Source organism: Alexandromys fortis, unplaced genomic scaffold, assembly GCF_014885135.2.
Source record: "Alexandromys fortis isolate MF-2015 unplaced genomic scaffold, M_Fortis_MF-2015_v1.1 scaffold_245, whole genome shotgun sequence".
Classification (NCBI taxonomy): domain Eukaryota; kingdom Metazoa; phylum Chordata; class Mammalia; order Rodentia; family Cricetidae; genus Alexandromys; species Alexandromys fortis.
Genome location: NW_026068139.1, coordinates 1,211,514 through 1,231,114, shown reverse-complemented (window position 1 = coordinate 1,231,114; position 19,601 = coordinate 1,211,514). Strand labels below are relative to the sequence as shown.

The 19,601-nt window shown below is 42.0% G+C and overlaps 1 long non-coding RNA gene across 3 annotated transcripts in view; it reads right to left on the bottom strand.

Moving 5' to 3' along the window:
- Positions 1-371: 371 nt before the first annotated feature.
- Positions 372-19,601, bottom strand: part of LOC126491166 (uncharacterized) — a 130,119-nt gene continuing 110,889 nt past the window's right edge. For 2 of the 3 annotated variants that reach the window (XR_007589334.1, XR_007589336.1), the window contains 2 exons: positions 6,904-9,790; positions 372-1,000 (listed from right to left, as the gene is read on the bottom strand). This is a non-coding gene — a long non-coding RNA (uncharacterized lncRNA). Of the gene's footprint in view, positions 1,001-6,903; positions 9,791-11,852; positions 17,669-19,601 lie in introns of those variants that run through there. The other variant, XR_007589335.1, reaches the window with a different exon arrangement.

Sequence of the window (19,601 nt, the reverse complement as noted above, 5' to 3'; positions counted from 1 at the left end):
TCCTGGTCTGACCTCAATAGGAGCATCAGTTCCTTGGGAGGGGGAGACCAGGGCACTCTGTTGACTTCCCAGTAACTGTCATCATAGACCCTGGTACCTCTCGGTCAGGGCACTCAGTCAGCGTTGCTCATTTCTGATAAGTCAGAAGATTCATAGATAGGACTGTGCTGATACTGTTCACCTTTTTGTGTGTAACCCTCAATAGAAATCAGCCCAGACTCCAGGCTACAAGATCTTCTCACTCTTCTCTTTTCTTTCTTTCTTTCTTTCTTTCTTTCTTTCTTTCTTTCTTTCTTTCTTCCTTCCTTCCTTCCTTCCTTCCTTCCTTCCTCCCTCCCTCCCTCCCTTTCTTTCTTTTTTTTTTTTTTTGAGATAGGGTTGCTCTGTGTAGTCTTGGGTGTCCCGGAATTCACAGAGACTCACCTTCCTCTGCCTCCCTGAGGACTGGAATTAAACACATGTGCCACAACACCTGACCCCACAAAATGTTTTCAATGGAGAGAGAGATGAATAGGCAATGTCTACTTTATGTATATAGTTTTGTTTACTGTGCTCAAAACCCAATTCCAGCTGAAAATTCCTGTGAGTTATTATAATCATCACCAAAGTTTTTGTTTCTTCTGATTGGTTGTTTTCCTTTTTTAACTTGCACATAGATTTAGGTTAGTGGAACTGTGACTTGATTCGCTGTGCTCAGTAACGATTCCAGGCACGTAGGAACATCAAGCAAGAGATTTAGTGTTGGAAAAGTCAGAGGACCTGGACTGGGCTTTCCTGCAGCGTGGCACTCTGGGACCATGGAGATCAGCAGATGTCAGTGGGAAGGTGGCAACGGCAGCTGTCCCTGCAGTCCATTCCAGGAAGAGTCAGAGGATGGGCTGGAGTTTAGTGTGCTGTGTAACTGCAGGGCAGTCCTGGAGACACAGACACACTAAGGGAAGTCTCATTTACATAGCACAACCTTGCATCTCTACACACACAGGGGATTCAGGGACTTGAACTGGAAGAGAGAAATAAGTAAGTTAGGAATTATTGGCATTAAGTTCAGCCGGACTCCTGAGCCAGCGCTCAGGTTATTTAACTCTTGGTCTCTGAGAAACCTCTGTCATTCTCTAGTAAGTTCCCCTTCCCTTATGTTACCAGTGAGAGATGGTTTCTGTTTCTAGCAACTCGAAAGATGACATGATTACACGATTGCAAATACAGAGACATGTCTCTGTGCAGGTGACAGTGGAAACCAGAAAGGTTAGGAAGGGCCATTCCACAAGTTACCGAGAAGGAGACTGAGAGCCACAGAGCAAGAGTGAAAGAAAGAATCGTGGCGAGTGTCAGAAAGAGAGAAGAAGAGCAGGCTGAATGTGAAAGCTGGGGTGGGGGTGGGGGGGAGGAGTCCCAGAAGGGGCATCACCTGGGGACCACACAGATCTTGTTGGAAGACTAAAGCACCAGCACCTTCATGATGGCCAGCCCCATGTGGACAGGGAGGAGTGCAGAGACAGTTCAGAAAACTGCCTTATAAAATGTCGGATGACTCGCCCCCATCGTTAGAGTGGGGGAAGTAAAGAGCTCAGCCAGCAGGAGAAAATTCAGGTTAAAGGAGAGGGGAAAGGATGGTAAAGAAGAGAGAATACATAGGTAGATAAACAGAGAAGGCCAGGATGTAGCTCAGTTGGCAGAGTGCTTGCCTAGCATGCTGAAGTCCTGGCTTTAATCGCCAGCATTGTAAAAGTTGGGTGTGGTGGCAGGAGGAGCGGGAGTTCAAAGTCAGCCTCAACCATATAACAAGTTCAAGAACAGCTTGGGATACCTAAGACCCTGTTTCAAAAACAAATACATATAGACATACATGTATGTATACATGTATAGTGAATATATACACACACAGATGACAATGAAAGACAGAATTCACATAGGAATTGATGGTGTGGTTGGCAAGCAAGGAGTTCTCATCCCAAAGAGCTGTGTGTTTGAGAAAGCCCCATATCTAGAAATCCCAATTTACTGATATATTTGGGGGTCCTAGCATTGTAATGGCCAGGGATAAACTCTATAAAGCTCCCAGGAACCCCAGATATCCTCGGGTATAGAGGAAGCACTTTCTGTTCTAGAACTGTGGGAACAAAACATAGTTGGATGAGTCTATGGGTTCTTTTCATTTATAAAGAGAACTGGAGATGTGGTCAGGCACTCGAATATTTATGAAATACCAATATACCTTCTAGAGTAAGTAAATTAGAGATACACTTCAACTGACCAAAATATAATAAAGAACTAAAAACTTAAAAGGTCCGAACAATAGGTGTGCTTCTGGTTTAAAATGTTAATACTATTCATTTTATATATATATATATATATATATATATATGGTATAATTGAATAAAATAATACATCTCCATATTATGATAGCAATGACTGAAAAAGGTCAGAAGAGTGAAAATATTATACACACATATGCACATATATATGAAAAAAGATGCTGCTGACGCCAGATTGGAATCCCCTTCGTAAGAATGACTTCCGAAGGACCACGTGAACAAGCTCGGAAAGTGAGGATGGGATGGTGGCTGCGTAATTGAGCGGCTGTCTTTTCCTTTGGGCCCATTTTTTAATTCTGGGCTTGACCGTCAAAAGTATTAGACTATTTTTTATAAAGAAGGAATCGTTTTAGAGAAAAAGAAACCAGAAAGACTTGGCAGTCATGTGGGGCTTGTGTGAGAATTTAGAAACTTGAGTTATGCTAAATTTGGCTGGTTTTCCCCATGGGACATCTGAGTTCAGGGACTATGCAAAGAAGGCTGGGACATTTGGCTGAAGGATTCTACAAGGCATAACAAAAGTCCTTCTAGTTTCATGATGCCGAACTCCGAGCCTCCCAGGGCAGTGCTAGGTTCTTCCCACTCGTTTAGCACTGAGGAGACGCAGCTCCTACGGGTCCTAACCCAGAGCCTAGGAGAGCTCTGCTTGGAGAGCAAAGAGTAAGGAGGGCCAGCATAAGGCTTCCCAAAACTGCAGCTCTAGCCACAAGCCCTATTCTGCTCAAAGACAAACCCTCATCCTTTCTGCCTTTCCACAGAGGACTGTGGAAACCCTCTCCAGAGCAGGGAGAGAGGGGAGCTTCTGCTGTGCTTCTGTGGACCATTACCAGCATACAACAAAAACAACCACTGGACAGTCAGAGAAGCATGAAGAACCATTGTTAATCATAATCAAGAGAAAAGATAAAAATGGAGGAGAGCCACAGGTAATCTGGATATTGAAGATGGCCGACATTAAGGTAACTAGTTGATGTATTAAATGAGCCAGAAGAAGGGAAGGACAAGGGATGAAAAGGCAGTAGCTGACGTTTGAGTCCTGTGCAGAAGACCCGCGAGCATTTTCTAAGGGACAAAGATGGCGTCCCAGTTGCTCTCTGCTGCTGCGATAGAGCACTGACCAACAGCAAGGTGTAAGATGAAACAAACCTCACACCAACAGTCTAAAAAACGGTAGCTGAACAAGATCAAGAAAACAGCGCTCCTCTGTAGTCTCTGCCTCAGTTACTGCCCCAGCTTCTCCCACTGATATACCTGCCTGTTCAAGATGGAGTAAACCCTTTTCTCCCCAAGCTGTTCCGGTCTGTGTTTAACCACAGTATCAGAGAAGCAAACTAAGACTTTCTGTACCTGAGTTTAGGAACACACTGGATGCATTCACCAACAGGCTGGGCAGAGGAGAGGAAACCATTAGTATACTCTAAGACAAGACAACAGAAAACACACAATGTAAGCAACAGTTGGAAATAAAAGGTAAGAGCTATGTGGACCAAAGCAAGAGGTTTCCTCTTTTTAACTGAAATCAAAGAAAAAGAAGGGAAACCAACAGGCACAGAAGCAGTATTTGGAGAAATGATGGATAAGATCTGCCCAGAAATTGCTAAGAAATTGTCCCAAAGATTCAAGAACCTTGGCGCATTCTAGGCAGCACAAATAAAGAGACTAAAATTTAAATACATTTTTGTGAAACTTCTACTAGTCAAGGATTAGGAGAAAACTTAAGGAGCTTCTGAGGAACACTTAGTAACTTCAAAGGAGCAACAGAACCAAGAGCTAACTGCTCAGCATACACAGATGCATAACATCTCACAGTGAGGGAATAAAAACTCCAGAGTCAACCTAGAGCCCCGCACTTGTTTACAACATCATTGGAAATGTTAGACAACTAGGAAGGAAGGAAATCTTCACCAACATGCAATACTGGAACAGAGGAGAATTTACATATGAAGGAAAGTGACCACGTAAGAGTGTAGACTGCAAGTCCAATGATCTCAAGGCCAATGTGTTGGAGATGTGGTTACAGGGTCTTGCTAGTAGGAAGTGCTGGGAATCTTATGCCGTCTTTAGGTCACTGGGGCATGCTCTCAAGACGGCTCCTGGAAACCCACTGGTTCTCTCTCACTCTGCTTCCTGGCTTGTGATAGAACTGGATTCCCTGGGTAAACTTTCCCACCATAATGTGCAATTCACTAGACACCCAAGCTGTGAGCTTGCTCAGTCTTAAGCCAAAACATCCAGACTCCTAAACCCAAGCAAAGTTTTTTTTCTTTGCATACCAATCCTAGTTCCCCCTCCCTCTTCTCCAAACAAAGTTTTTAAATAAGCTTGGGAATTAAGAAACTGACTAAAGTAACATATGACTAAAAGAAAGAACATTGAAAAAATATAAATAGTGGGTAAGTATGTAACTTGATTGCTTCATGTTTCATAGCAATGTCTTTTGAGAATTATAGTATAAACAAATAAAATCATGAGAAGAACACAAAGGTGGGTGCATTGTTCTGAGTGAGAATCACATGATCTCCAGAGAAATACTAAATAAAATACTAAACAAAGCAATAAAACCATAAAAATACATGGTTAATTGAAAAAAAGACTAGGAATAATGGATACATACAACGATTAAATGAAAAGATGGTAGTTTTAAACCCAACCATATTAGTAATTCTATACAGTAAAAATTAGCCAGACAATCCAATTCCAAGAAGATTGTACACTGAATAAATCACAAAAATCCAACAGCTATATGATGTTAATAATAATCAGTACACCTAAGAGCCACAGAAAGGGGAAGAATTCAAATACCATAAAGGGTATAGTTAGATACTAACCAGAGAGAATCAATGTATTATGTTAAAATAGCTGAGTGGGAGTGGTACATGCCTTTAATCCCAGCACTTGGGAGGCAGAGGCAGGCAGATCTCTGTGAGTTCAAGGCCAGCCTGGTCTACAAGAGCTAGTTCCAGGACAGGCTCCAAAGCTACGCAGAGAAACCCTGTCACAAAAAATAAAAACAAAAGTGGGCATTACCAAATACATTCTATGTTAGTCTTATAGAAAACTTTCAAAATTTTTCCGAGGTTTCAAATTACATTGACAATAGTCAATAACCACAGTGGAGTTAAACTGTAAATCAACGAAAGAAAGAGAATTAGAAAATGCTCCAAAGTTTTGAAATTGTACTCTTAAATTGTTCTATGATCAAATCACCTTGGTGAGTTATGGTCACCAATGGTCACAAATGGCATTAAATGTCAGTTGAATCTTCTGAAGCGTTTTTATGGATTCATTGCAGACCTCACACAGAAGCTCTCAGAGGGAGCAGGCAGGCACCCGTCCCAAGGTTTCTTTCTGTCTGATCACTCTTATCTTTTGGGGTCACCTTCTTAGTTAAATCCATCACAAAATGATCTTGTCCAGACTACTGAAACATCTTTATCTAGTTAGGGGAAATACTTCTGCTGTACCAAACCACGGCATTCGATTCATAACTGCAATATTCAATCTCATGGTCTAGGGCAGGAAACCTTTGAGAGTCTCTCTGCGGAGATATTAAAGGTTCCTTCATGTTCCCGAGGACTCGTGTTAACGTCTGAGAGTTACTCAGACTTAGGCAGAAACATCCCCACTCTCCCTCTATCATCCTCACTGATAGCTGTCTCCAAGATGTCCTCAATGCTTGTCTCTGGTATCGTCTGGAGGAGGACAATGGACTGAAGCCAGGAGAACAAACACTGGAGCTTCTAATCATATCTAGAACCAACAGCCACACAAGCCTGCGTGATAGTGGAGGATTTGCTACTCAAATACAGGGCTTTACCAAAACTTGAAGAGTCAAAGAATCCCCTTTTAACTACACTATAGAACTACAAAGGCTCCTCCACTTAGCATGGGAGTTAAGTGATAACAAGGCCACTAGAAGTTAAAAATATTGTGATGATTTAGTAAGACTCGTTGACTTGAACACTTGACCCCCAGTTGGGTACTGTTCTATAAAATGATGGAAACTTTAGGAGGAAGAGACTTGCTGAAAGAAGTTATATCAGTGGGCTGGGCTTTGAGGGTGTCTAGCGTTCCCCACTTTCTGTTTTCTTTCTCCCTCTTTGCTTCCCATGCGCAGATGAAAATGTGACCAGCCAGTTTGCTGCTCCCGCCAGCATGCTTTCCCTGCCTGCTGCCATTACCTTCCCCAGCGTGATGGAGTCTAGCCCTGTGGAACAGTAAGACTTTAAGTCAAGATATTTTATATTTAAAAGAACTGTAACTAATACAAATATCATGACAGAAATCCATTAAACCTCCCTCCAAACCTTCCTAAAGTCATATCTTAGTTACATTATACTCTTGGGCATCAGTTGCTTCATTTATGGCCATGTGACTGACAGACCATGGTGATGGCCCAGCATAACAGTAGAGTATAATACGTCATATCATTTGATTGGGAAAAGATCCAAATCCAAAATCCCAGTACGGTTTGTTAGATGAGTACCACTTGGCACTATTATAAGTTGAACATCACAGACAGGGACTGTTTGTCATAAGAGGCAGAAAGGGCAAAAGAAGTCTCATAGCTTACGGTGACCAGACATACCTTGATATTTATTGCTTTAACTCCCATAAATCCCTCCTTCTCACACCACACTTTTCTTTCTTCAGAACAGTTCGTCTTTCTCAAGCTTTAGACCAGCAGTTGTCAACCTGAGGGTAGCAACCCCTTTGGGGGTTAAATGACCCTTTCTCAGGGGTCACCTGAGACCATCAGAAAACACAGATATTTACATTATGACTCACAACAGTAACATAATTATAGTTACAGTAGCGACGAAAATAATGTTATGGTTGGGGTCAGCAAAACATGAGGAACTGTATTAAAGGGTGGCAGCACTGGCAAGGTTGAGAGCCATTGCTGTGGGCATCAGGAAGCAAGGGCCCACAAGCCACACTCACTGGGAGTGGAGAGCCGGAATGTGGGTACCAATCAAGAAAGAATGAGCAGCAGATGAACTGACTTTTAAAAGTTAGCTGATTATGTTTAATTCAAATCAAGATGATAATACATTTAAAATTATATTTTTTTCATTTTGAAATATCATTTTCTTAGGCACATTTTTTTTTTATTTTAGTGTTTCAAGACAGGATTTCTCTGTAGCTTTGGAGCCTATCCTGGAACTACCTTGTGTAGATCAGGCTGGCCTCGAACTCACAGAGATTCGCCTGCCTCTGCCTCCCGAGTGCTGGGATTAAAGGCATGCGCTATCACCATCTGGCCTTGGCACATGTTTTATTTAAATGTATAAATTCAGCCGAGTGTAGGGATTGAGTGAAGCCCTGAGTGAATGTGTATTCTTGAAGGGCCATAGCCTCGTCAAAAACACCATTGCCTCAGCCTCGTGGGAGTGGCAAACCCTTTACTATTGATGCTCAAAGGGACTGCAAAGCCTTCCTCTGGTCTGAATGTAAATGTTGACAGTGTGTACAGATAATGTCCTCTATAGCTTTCTCTCCCTGGATGTGTGTAGCCTAAACATGGCTCTCTTATGGAGACTGCCCCTACCTCGATTAGCTAGCCCTGCCTCCTTGTTCACCTGTATATAATAGCCTTGCCGTCTTGCTTATCTGTGTGTGATAACCCCACCTTCTATTCTGCGGTTTCCAGGGTGCCGTCAGAGGACCCCTTCCACCCAGCTCTGGCTTCTCTGTGTCCATGTGTCATCCATTCCCTTGCTTCCGCAGTCAGGACACTTCCTGGAGCAATGCAGGGACAGGGTTGTCTGGGTACGGTGTCATCTCTGGAATACTAGGACTGAGAGGTTGAGCAGAAGGATCCTAAGTTCAAGACCAGCCTGGTGATAGAGAAAGAATCTGCTGTTTGACACGGTGTGTGTGTGTGTGTGTGTGTGTGTGTGTGTGTGTGTTGGGGGGAGGGAGAGTAGGAGAAGGGTATTTGTTCTCTCTTAACTACGGTGGGGCTTCTCTTGGATAGAACACAAAGTAAATTAGTATTCCAAGTAAACAGAACTTTAAAAAAAATTAGTTAGACATGGTCTCTAATAGCCCAGGCTAGCCTGGAACTTGCTATGTAGCGATGTGATGCTGAACATGTGAGCCTCCTGCCTATGTCTCCTGACTGCTAGACTACAGATGTGCGCCATCACCCTGGCCTCCTGAGGTCACGCTGGCCTCTTGGCTTATTTACTGCGGTGGTGACTAAGTGCTCTGACTAAAGCAACACGGTGAACAATTTGGCTCACCGCTCCAGGGTATGATCCATCAGGACAGAGAAGTCACAATGGCAGCCATTCAAGGGAGCTAGTTACATGACGGCCACCCATTGTCAAGGAGGGAGCAAGCCACACGACCCAAACTGTGGAGTAGCAGCAGAGAGCTTCGAATGCTGGTGCTCAGCTGGATCCCTGCCTACAGGTAAGATGGGGCTTTCCACATTGCTTAGCCTGACCAACTAGCTCTGCTGTGCTGGCAGTTAGCACAAGCAATCGCTCCCAGCAATGGAGATGGTTCAACATTTTTAACCTGTTAGAGAGTAACCCTAAAGTGCTATGAGGAATTACCTACCCTATATGATGGCTGATCTCAGCTGTCAACCTGACGTGTCGCTGGAATCAACTGAAACGCAAGCAGCTGGGCACACCTGCGATGGATTTTCCTGATTGGATCCCTTGAGTTCAAAGACCCATCCTAAATCCAGGTCACACGAAAGGACACAGACAAAGGAAGCTTTTACTTTCTGCCTGCTGGCCCTCGCACTTGCTGGCTATAGAGTTCATCTATCCCGTGACTGAGGCTTTCCTTTGCTGGTGTTCGAACCTGCTTCTTTGGGATTCCAACACAGACTGAAGGGCAGCAGTTCTCTAGGCTCCTCTGGACTGCTGAGGTGGCAGCCTCGTGGGCTGAAGAAATGGGATTCTTGGCCTTTCCATCGGGAGACAGCCACTGTTGGGCTAGCCAGACCACATCGTGTAAACCATTCTAAGAAACCCTTTATGTATATGCATTCTACCCGTTCTGTTTCTATACACCCTGTGTGTGGAAGAAAGTCACACTGAAGATGGGTACATTCTTCCCTAGCTCACATGCCATTTACGGTTTAGTGTGGCCCACTGTTTACAAAGTCACCTAATGCCAGGTCACTACCAACCCAGCCAATAGCATTACTTTCCTGGAAAGGTCTAAGCTCCTTTGAGTACCTGCCCACCAGCAGAGGCGTGAAGATGCCGCCTCCCCAGCTCCAATGAGCATAAGTCGAGCTTCTCCATCCCACATCTCAAGCCACTCTGCATCCTTGTGGGACCCTGATGGCTAAGGATGACAGTAGACGCTGAGCCCCGGAGCAGACTCACTCCTGATGGACTTGTCATCACGAATCACATACAGAAACAAGCTGACCTTTTCAAGAGGCGAACTCTGCCTCATACCAGAAAACATGCCAGTCTCCATTCTTGCTTCACTGTCTCAGCAGCCTGGGGACAATAAACACAAGTGTGTTAGACTTCTTACCCACTGTGAGAATTCCTCTGTAATATCCTTGTTGCTTTTGTCTACTGATGAAAGCATTGCTGACCAGAAGAACTGTATTATTGCTCCTACAGATACTTTCATATCGCCCTTTTAAAAGGTCCTGACATTGCACCCCCATCAGTGAAGCTCCCTACGGTTCTCATTTTCACCAGTGTCACACTTACATTAACTTTGCCCAGTCTGAGCTGTAAAGGTAAGTCTGTCTGAATATATATCTATACGCACATAGATAAAATCGGAATTTTGATTTGCAATTTTGGGGGGAGGGGAGGCTTGAGACAGGGTTTCTTTGTAACTTTGGAGCCTGCCCTGGAACTCACTCTGTAGACCATGCTGGCCTTGAACTCACAGAGATCCACCTGCCTCTGCTGGGATTAAAGGCATACACCACCACCACCCAGCTTGATTTGTGATGGAGGAAGGTCATTGGTTAATTATAATAAAGAAACTGCTTGGCCTCATAGGTTAAAACATAGGTGGGAGGAGTAAACAGAACAGAATGCTGGGAGGAAGAGGAAGTGAGCTCAGACTCGACAGCTCTGCTCTCTGGAGCAGAGGCCATGCTCCCCTCTCCTGGGCAGACGCACGGGATGAAGCAAGCTGCCAAGTCAGACATGCTGAATCTTTTCCGGTAAGACCGGTGCTACACAGTTTATTAGAGATGGGTTGATCGGGATATCAGAATTAGCCAGTAAGGACTAGAGCTAATAGGCCAAGCAGTGTTTAAATGAATACAGTTTGTGTGTTGTTATTTCGGGGCATAAGCTAGCAGGCGGCCGGGGTGCTGGGGATGCAGCCCCACCACTCCTATTACAACAGATTTGCATTGTCAGCCACATTCAGAGAGTCCGGTTTGATCACATGCTCTTTCACTCCCAGTCCAGCTGGCCTTGGTGAGCTCCCATTAATTAGATCAGTCAGACCATCTCCGTGGGTGGACGCATTCCTCGCAGTGACTTCCTTGCTCATGTTCTCCCTGCTGCTCTTCATCTGGGCCTTGGGAGCTCAGTCCAGTGCTCCAATGTGGGTCTCTGTCTCTATCTCCATCCATCGCCAGATGAATAATGAATGCAAGATATTCATTATTGTGGCTATGGGAGAAAGCCAGTTCAGGAACCCTCTCCTCTGCTGCCCAAGGACATAGCTGGGGAAATCCCCTTGGACACCTGGGAACCCCTCTAGAGCCAAGTCTCTTGCCAACCCTAAAATGGCTCCCTTAGTTAAGATATCTTCTTCCCTGCTCCCATTTACTGAGCGAGATAACTCAGACCCAAAAAGAGGAATATGGTATGTACTCACTCATAAGTGGATTCTAGCCATAAACAAAGAACATTGAGCCTATAGTTCGTGATCCTAGAGAAGCTAAATAAGAAGGTGAACCCAAAGAAAACATATTTATCCTCCTGGATATTGGAAGTAGACAAGATCGTCGGGCAAAAGTTGGGAGCATGGGGGTGGGGAGGATTGGGGAGAAGGAGAAATGGGGAGAAGAAAAGGATTGGGGAGAGCTTGGGGAATTGGGATGGTTGAGATGGAGGAAGGGTCGATAATTTGTAATTTTTATATTGCTTTTAGAACTACTTTTCTAAGTGGGGTCTTTTTCCTTCTGTTTTTTTTTTCTTTAAAGAAAAACTATAAATATAATCTTTTAAACCTCCAACATGTGTTGCAAATGTTCTCCCCTCCTGCCATTTGTTCTTTGTATATTTTTTTCTCTTTGTATATTTTGTCATATATATTTTAACATTTTCATATGGTTAAGTCTTTCTGATTTTAAGTTATGCTTAGAAAGTCATTTCCTCTGGGCAGTGACAGCACATGCCTTTAATTAACACCAGCATTCAGGAGACAGAGGAAGATAAACGGCCTGGTCTATAGATCGAGTTCCAGGACAGCCAGGGCTACACAGAGACACCCTATCTTGAAAAACCAAAAGAAAAAAAAAAAAAAGAATGGTAGAAAGTTTAGAAAGTTAGTTCCTATCTCTTTATGACAAAAACTCACCTTCCTATGTTCTCTTAGCAAATCACTCCTTTGCCTAGAATTTATCACAGTGTAGCCTGCATATAAACCTCTTTTTCTTTCCAAATATCTGAAAAAAATCTTTTACACATTGTCTTAGTTACTTTTCTATTGCTGTGAGGAGAAACCATGCCCAGGGAAGCTTATTGGGGACTTGCTTACAGTTCCAGAGGTCTAGAGTCGGTGACCTTATGGTGGCGACAGCAGGCAGGAGCACGGAGCACTGGAGCAGCAGCTGAGAGCTTAACCCTGGCCCACAAGGGAAGGAAAGAGCCAACTGGAAGCACAAGCCTTAAAACCTCAGCTCACTCCCGGGAACACAACCCCTTCAACAAGGCCACAGTTCCTAATCCTCTCAACAGCTCTACCAACTGGGCCTCAAACATTCAAATACAGGCGCCAATGGGGGCCATTCTCATTCAAACCACCACCACCACCACACACACACACACACACACACACACACACACACACACTCCAATCTGACTTGATGAATTAATAAGAAAATGGTATTGGCAATGAGGAAGGGCCCTTATTTCTTACTATTACTCCAGACCAGACAAATAGAAGGAATTGGGTTTTTATTTTTCAGAGATTACACTGCCTTCCTTGTGTTGTGTATTTCCTAAGTCAAAAAAAAAAAAAAAAAAAAGACAGAAATAACTGATTCTCTGAAGCAGGTGGGGTACTTTCTCAATATACAAAGTTTTTAAAATTGTTTTTGTTAAGTTATACATTCCTCCCACTCCCCTTCCTTCCTCTCCTCTCCCTATATACAAAGGTTTTATAATTCCTTTCCTTCATGGATGTGTGTGTGTCTGTGTGTGTGTGCGCACACGAGGTGTGTGTCACCTTGGCCTGAGTGTGGTTTGCAGGAACTGGTGTTCCCCTCCCCCATCTGGCTTCCAGGAATCAAACTCAGGTAAGCAGGCTTGGTGGCAAGCGCTTTTGCCTGCTGAGCTATCCCACAAGCCCCTACAATTTCTTTAAGAAGCAGCTGTCATTCAACCTTGAATTCCAGAGCGGAGAGAATCTTTGCCATGTCTCCTCTGGAGGAAATGAAGCGGTGTCCCATGCTTCACTTGCTGTGTTTGGATGGGAGGTTATAGAGCGCAGGCTGATTTCCTTGGAGGAAGTTATAGAGAAGGAAGGCAAGCCGTATAACAACGCCATCTGTTTAAAACTGGCACACAGACTCCAGAAGCTGAAAAGAGAGCTGAGAAGTCACAGGGCCATTCTGTTCACCTGCTCCAAACACCATGACCCTCTCCACGCTGAAGACACCGAAATGCCCAAGCTTGCTTCCTGAATGTTAGGATAACATTTTGGATAAATCCAAATGCCGGAGGAAATATTAAAGTTATTTTTGACAAGGAAAAGGAGATGTTTGAAATAAAAATATAGCCAATAGTAGTTTATAAGCTGAAGATAGTATGCCAATACTCATCTGGGGAAAAAAACAAACCCTTGTGGGAATTCCCCCTTTCTCCCCAGTACACAGACTGCAGCCTGTTCACGGTCATCCCTGGACACGGTCAGCAGACCTTCATTTCAGTTCTAGAAAACAGGTGAACTACTCTGCAAAAAGAAAGATGTCTCTCACTAAACAACTCTTTTACTTAATAAAATGCATACTCCTGTTCTTTAGTGCGACCATAGCAACATTCATTACTTATATGGTTGAAACGACTTTGCTGTAACTTACTGGAGTTTAGAATGAAAATTCCCACATTCTGATTCATTGGGAAAGTGTCCATTTGCCAACTCGGACTTTTATCTTCAATAACATAAAATAATATTTTATTAATATTTATTTAATAAAATAAAACATAATAGAACACAAACAAATTGGAATAGGACAAAACAAACAAATAGAAGGAAAAGAGCCCAAAAGAAGGCCCAAGAATTAGAAATAGACACAGAGACCCACTTGCTCACGTATTCAGGAATCCCATAAAAACACAAAACTGGAAGCCATATTATATACACTAAACTTGTAAAGAGGAAAAAAAACTAAATAAAAATCAATAATAAAAGGCCCTGGCAGGACATGATGAGACAAGGAGCCTCCTATACACCTCTGGGTTCACTCTCTGCTGACCATCCACTGTTAGTATTCAGCCTACCCTTAGGAGTAGTTTGTCTTCCTGGTGAGACTCCCTAGGAGAAAACTTAATTTTCACTTGTAAATGGTTATCAATTGGAGATAGCTTCAGGCCCTGGGCATGGTGCCTCAGTCTCTGTGTGTTCATATGTGCGTTAGTCTTGTGTTTAGATTTTGATTCCTAGGTATCTTCCATTCCCTCTGGTTCTTATACTCTGCCTTCTCTTCTGTAGGGTTCCCTGAGCCTTGGCAGGGAGGGATTTGATGGAGACAACCTGTTAGGTCTGAGTGTTCCAAGTTCTCTCAATATCTGCACACTGTCTGGCTGTGGCTCTCTGTATTTGTTCCCATCTGCTGCAGGAGGAAGCCTCTCTAATGATGGCTGAACAAGGCACTGATCTATGAGTATAGTAGAATGTCACTGGGAGTCATTTTATTGCGACTTTTTTTGTTTCTTTTTAAAGATCAGTAGATTTTGGTTTTACACTAGGTCCCTGAGCTATCGAGTCTCAGCTTCTTAGACACCCAAGCAGTTTGGGGTATGGTTTCTTTCATGGAGTGAGCCTCAAGTCAGATCAGATATTGGCTACTCCTACAAGCTTTGTGCCAGCATTGCACTAACATAACTTGCAGAGAGGACACCATTGTAGATGGAAGGATTTGTAGTTGGATTGATGTTTACCTTTCTCCTTTGGTAGCATGCAGAGTACCTTCCTTTACCAAAAACACTAGCCAATGGGGTGAAGGTTCTAGGCAGGCACCAGCTCAACTTGACTACATTCAATGAATTATGTAAGTGTTATTTTTAGCAATAGGGCCTCACCATCAGATTTTGGAGAGCAACCTGTAGCTATTGCAACAACCTGGGTTATTTAGTGTGTAGCCATGGAACATGTTCTGGAACTGACTCTAGACCAGGCTGGTCTTGAACTCACAGAAATATGCTTGTCTCTGCCTCTCGAATTCTAGGATTAAAGGCCACCACTGCCTGGTTGAGTTCTTTATATAATTTGGATATTAGTCCTTTATCAGAAACGTAGTTGGTAAAAAAAAAAAAAATTCTCTCCCCATTCTGTAGGCTGCCACTTTGTTCAAATGGTGGTGTCCCTTGCCATGCAGAAACTTTTCAGTTTGATGAGGTACCATCTGTTAGTTGTTGATCTTAATGCCTGTGCTAACAGTGGTTCTGTTTATAAAGTCTTTTCCTGTGCCAATGAGTTCAAGGGTACTCCTCGCTTTCTTTTCTGTCAGATTCAGTGTATCAGGTCTTATGCTGAGGTCTTTGATTCCTTTGGAGTTGAGTTTTGTATAGGGTAATAAGCATAGATCTGTTAGGATTCTCTACATACAGTCATCCAATTTGACCAGCACCATTTGTTGAAGACGCTGTCTTTTTCCCAGTGTGTTTTTATGTCTTCTTTTTTAAAAGTCAGATGTCCATATGTGTGTGGATTTATGTTTCGGTCTTCAGTTCAACTCCACTGATCAATATGTCTGCTTTTGTGCCAATACCATGCTAATTTTATTGCTATAGCTCTATAGCAAAATTTGACATTGGGGATGGTGATACCTCCAGCAGTTCTTGGATTGTTTGGGATTTTTAGCTCTTCTGAATTTTGTTGTGTTTCCATATGAAGCTGAAAATTGTCCTTTTAATACATGTGAAGAATTGTGTTGGGATTTTGATGGGGATTGTGTTGAATCTGTTGGTTACTTTTGGTAGACTAGCCATTTTTTTTTTTACTATATTAATCTCACAAACCCATGAGCATGGGAGATCTTTCCATTTTCTGGTATCTTCTTCAATTTCTTTTTTCACCTTAAAGTTTTAATCATGCAAGTCTTTCACTTGCCCCAAAGTATTTTATATTTTTGAGGCTATTGAGAAAGGTATTCTTTTCCCTGATTTCTTTCTCTGTTCATTTGTCATTTGTATATAGGAGGGCTGACGATTATTTTTTTTAGTTTTGTATCCAGCTACTTTACTGAAATTGTTTATCATCTGTAGGAATTCCCTGTGGAATTTTTAGGGTCACTTATGTATACGATCATATCATCTAAAAATAATACTTTGACTTCTTCCTTTCCAGTTTGTATCCCTTTGATTTCTTTTAGTTGTCTTATTGCTTTAGCTAAAACTTCAAGTACTAAATTGAATAAGTATGGAGTGGGCAACCTTGTCTTGCTGCTGATTTTTGGTGGAATTTCTTTGAGCTTTTCTCCATTTAAGTTGATGTTGGGTGTACGCTTGCTGTTGCCTGCCTTTTTTTTGTGTTTAGATATGTCCTGTGTATCTATCCCTAATCTCTCCAGGACTTTTATCATGAAGGAGTGTTGGATTTTGTTAAAGGCCTTTTCTATATCTAATGTGATGACCATGTGGTTTTTGTCTTTCAGTCTGTTTATATGGTGGATTACATTTATCAATTTATATATGTTGAACCATCTCTACATCTCAGGGATGACACCTACTTGATCATGGTGGATGATCTTTCTGATGTGTTCTTGGATTTGGTATGAAGTATTTTGTTGAGTATTTTTGCATCTATGTTCACAAGGGGAACTGGTCTGTAATTTTTTTCATTGGGTCTCGATATGGTTTTGGTATCAGGGTAACTATGGCCTCATAAAATGAATTGGGAACTATTCCGTTTCTATTTTGTGAAATAATATGAGAAGCCTTGGTTAACTCTTCTTTGAAAGTCTGATAGATTTCTGCACTAAAACCATCTGGTCCCTAAGCTATATTGGTTGGGAGACTAGTAAAGACTGCTTCTATTTCACTTGAAGTTATAAATCTGTTTAAATTGCTTATCTGATCTAGATTTAACTTTGGTAGGTGGTCTATATAAAAAAAATATAAAATTTCAGTTTGGTGGATTATTGGCTTTTAAAGTTTATGATTCTCTGAATTTCCTTGGTGTGTGCTTTTATGTCTCCCCTTTCATATCTAATTTTGTTATTTTGGATATTCTCTCTCTCTACCTTTTAGTTAATTTGACTAAGAGTTTGTCAATCTTTCTGATTTTCTCAAACAACTCTTTGTTTCATTGATTCTTTGTAATGTTTTTATTGATTTTAGCCCAGAGTTTGATTATTTCTTGCTGTCTACTTCTTTAGGGTGTGATTTCTTTTTGTTCTATATCTTTCAGGTGTGCTATTAAGTTACTAGAATGGGATTGCTCTGATTTCTTTATATAGTTACTTAGTGCCATGAGTTTGCCTCTTAAAACTGCCTTCATAATGTCCTGTCAGTTTGAATACACTGTGTTTTCATTTTCAGTCAACTCTAGGAAGTTTTAAATTTCTTTTTTGACCCATTTTTCACTGAGTAGTGAGTGAGCTGTTTAGCTTCAATAAGCTTATAAGCTTTCTGTTGTTTCTGTTGCTGATGTTCAGATCTAAACAGTGCTAGTGAGACAGGATGCAGGGAGTTAGTTCAGTTTTCTTCTATTAGTTAACACTTGTGTGCTTGTGAGGTCAATTTTTGAGAAATTTCCATGAGCTTCTAAAAAGATGGTACCTTATTTCGTGTTTGGGTAAACTGTTCTGTAAACATCTTTCAGGTACGTTTTGTTTATGACATCAATGTAGTTGGAATTTTCGTTGGGCCTCCAACCAGCGCACAAATAAAAAGATGAAGATTATTATTAATTATGAATGCTCAGCCTTAGTGTAGGCTTGTCCCACCAGTTCTTTTTTTTTTTTTTTTTTTTTTTTTTTTAGTTTTTTTTTTAGTTTTTTTCGAGACAGAGACAAGGTTTCTCTGTAGCTTTGGAGCCTGTCCTGGCACTAGCTCTTGTAGACCAGCTGGCCTCGAACTCACAGAGATCCGCCTGCCTCTGCCTCCCGAGTGCTGGGATTAAAGGCGTGCGCCACCACCGCCCAGCTGGGGGTGGTAGTTTGAATGTAATTGGCCCCCATAAGCTCATAAGGAGTAACATTATTAGAAGGTGTGGCTTTGTTGGAGGAAGTGTGTCACTGTGGGGGCGGGCTTTAAGGTTGTCTATNAACTCACAGAGATCCACCTGCCTCTGCCTCCCGAGTGCTGGGATTAAAGGCGTGCGCCACCATCGCCCGGCCTCCACCAGTTCTTTTAACTTAATTTAACCTGTTTCTATTTATATACATTTTGCCTTAGGGATTTTTTTGCCTTTCTTTCATCCTGTATGTCCTGCTTTCTTGCTTCCTCCTTGTCTGTCTGTCTGTCTGTCTGTCTGGCACTTCGCTCCTCTCTGGTGCCTCTTTTCTTTCTTCCCCCAGCCTAAATTCCTCCTCCTACTTATTCTCCCTGCCTGGAAGTCCTGCCTATACCTCCTTCCTTGCTATTAGTTGTTCAACTTTTTACTAGGCCAATCAGGTGCCTTAGACAGGCAAGGTAAAAGAGCAACACATCTTTACATAATTAATAACAAATACAACACACCTTTACATAGTTAAACAAATATTCTGCAATACGTCAGTTAGCTCCCAGCATTTCTTCATTTAGTTTATATCTGGATACCTGTCTATTGGTGAGAATAAAGTATTGCAGTCTTCCATAATCAGTGTGTAAAAGTTAATCTGTGATTTTAGTTGGATCTTTCGCTCATGAACTTGAGTGCCCTTGCGTTTGTTGTATAGATATAAAGGATCATAATTCCCACTTAGTGGATTTTATTTGATAAAAATGTAATGTCTTTCCCTATCACTTCTGGTTAGTTTTGGTTTGAAGTCTGTATTTTAGATATTAAAATGGTACCTTGGCTTGCTTCTTAGGTTCATTTGCTTGGAATATCGTTTTGCATCCTTGATGTTAAGGTAAGTTTCTTAGATGCAGCAGAAGGGTGGATCTTGTTTTCGTATCCATTCTGTTAGTCTGTCTTTTTATCGGGGTATTGAGATGATTGAAATTCAGAGATATCAATGAGCAGTGTTAGTTGATTTCTGTTATTTTATTCCTGCGCTCCTTTTGATTTGCTGACCAGGATTATTTCTTTCTTGTGTCTTCTTGGGTGTGGTTAATGTCTGCAGGTTGAAGTTCCCCATCTAGTGACTTCTGTAGGGCTGAATTTGTAGATAGATACTATATAAATTTGGCTTTATCATGGACTGTCATTGTTTCTTCATCTACTGTGATTGAAAGTCTGGCGGGGTATAGTAGCCTGGCTGGTATTTGTAGAGTTTGTACAACATCTGTCCAGGTCCTTCTGGCTTTTAGAGTCTTCATTGAGAAGTCAAGTGTTATTCTAGTAGGTCTGCCTTCATATTTCAGTTGGTCTTTTTCCTTTGCTGCTTTTAATATCCTTTCTCTGTTGAGCATGCATAGTGTTTTATTATGTGACAAGGGGAATTTCTTTTCTGGTCAGTCTATTTGGTATTCTGTATGCTTCTTGTGCCTATTCTTCTTTAGGCAAGGAAAACTTTCTTTTATGATTTTGTTGAAAATATTTTCTGGATCAACCTACCCCTGGACCCAGCAATACCACTCTTGGGAATATACCCAAGAGATGCCCTATCATATGACAAAAGCATTTGTTCAACTATGTTCATAGCAGTATTATTTGTAATAGCCAGAACCTGGAAACAACCTAGATGCCCTTCAATGGAAGAATGGATGAAGAAAGTGTGGAATATATACACATTAG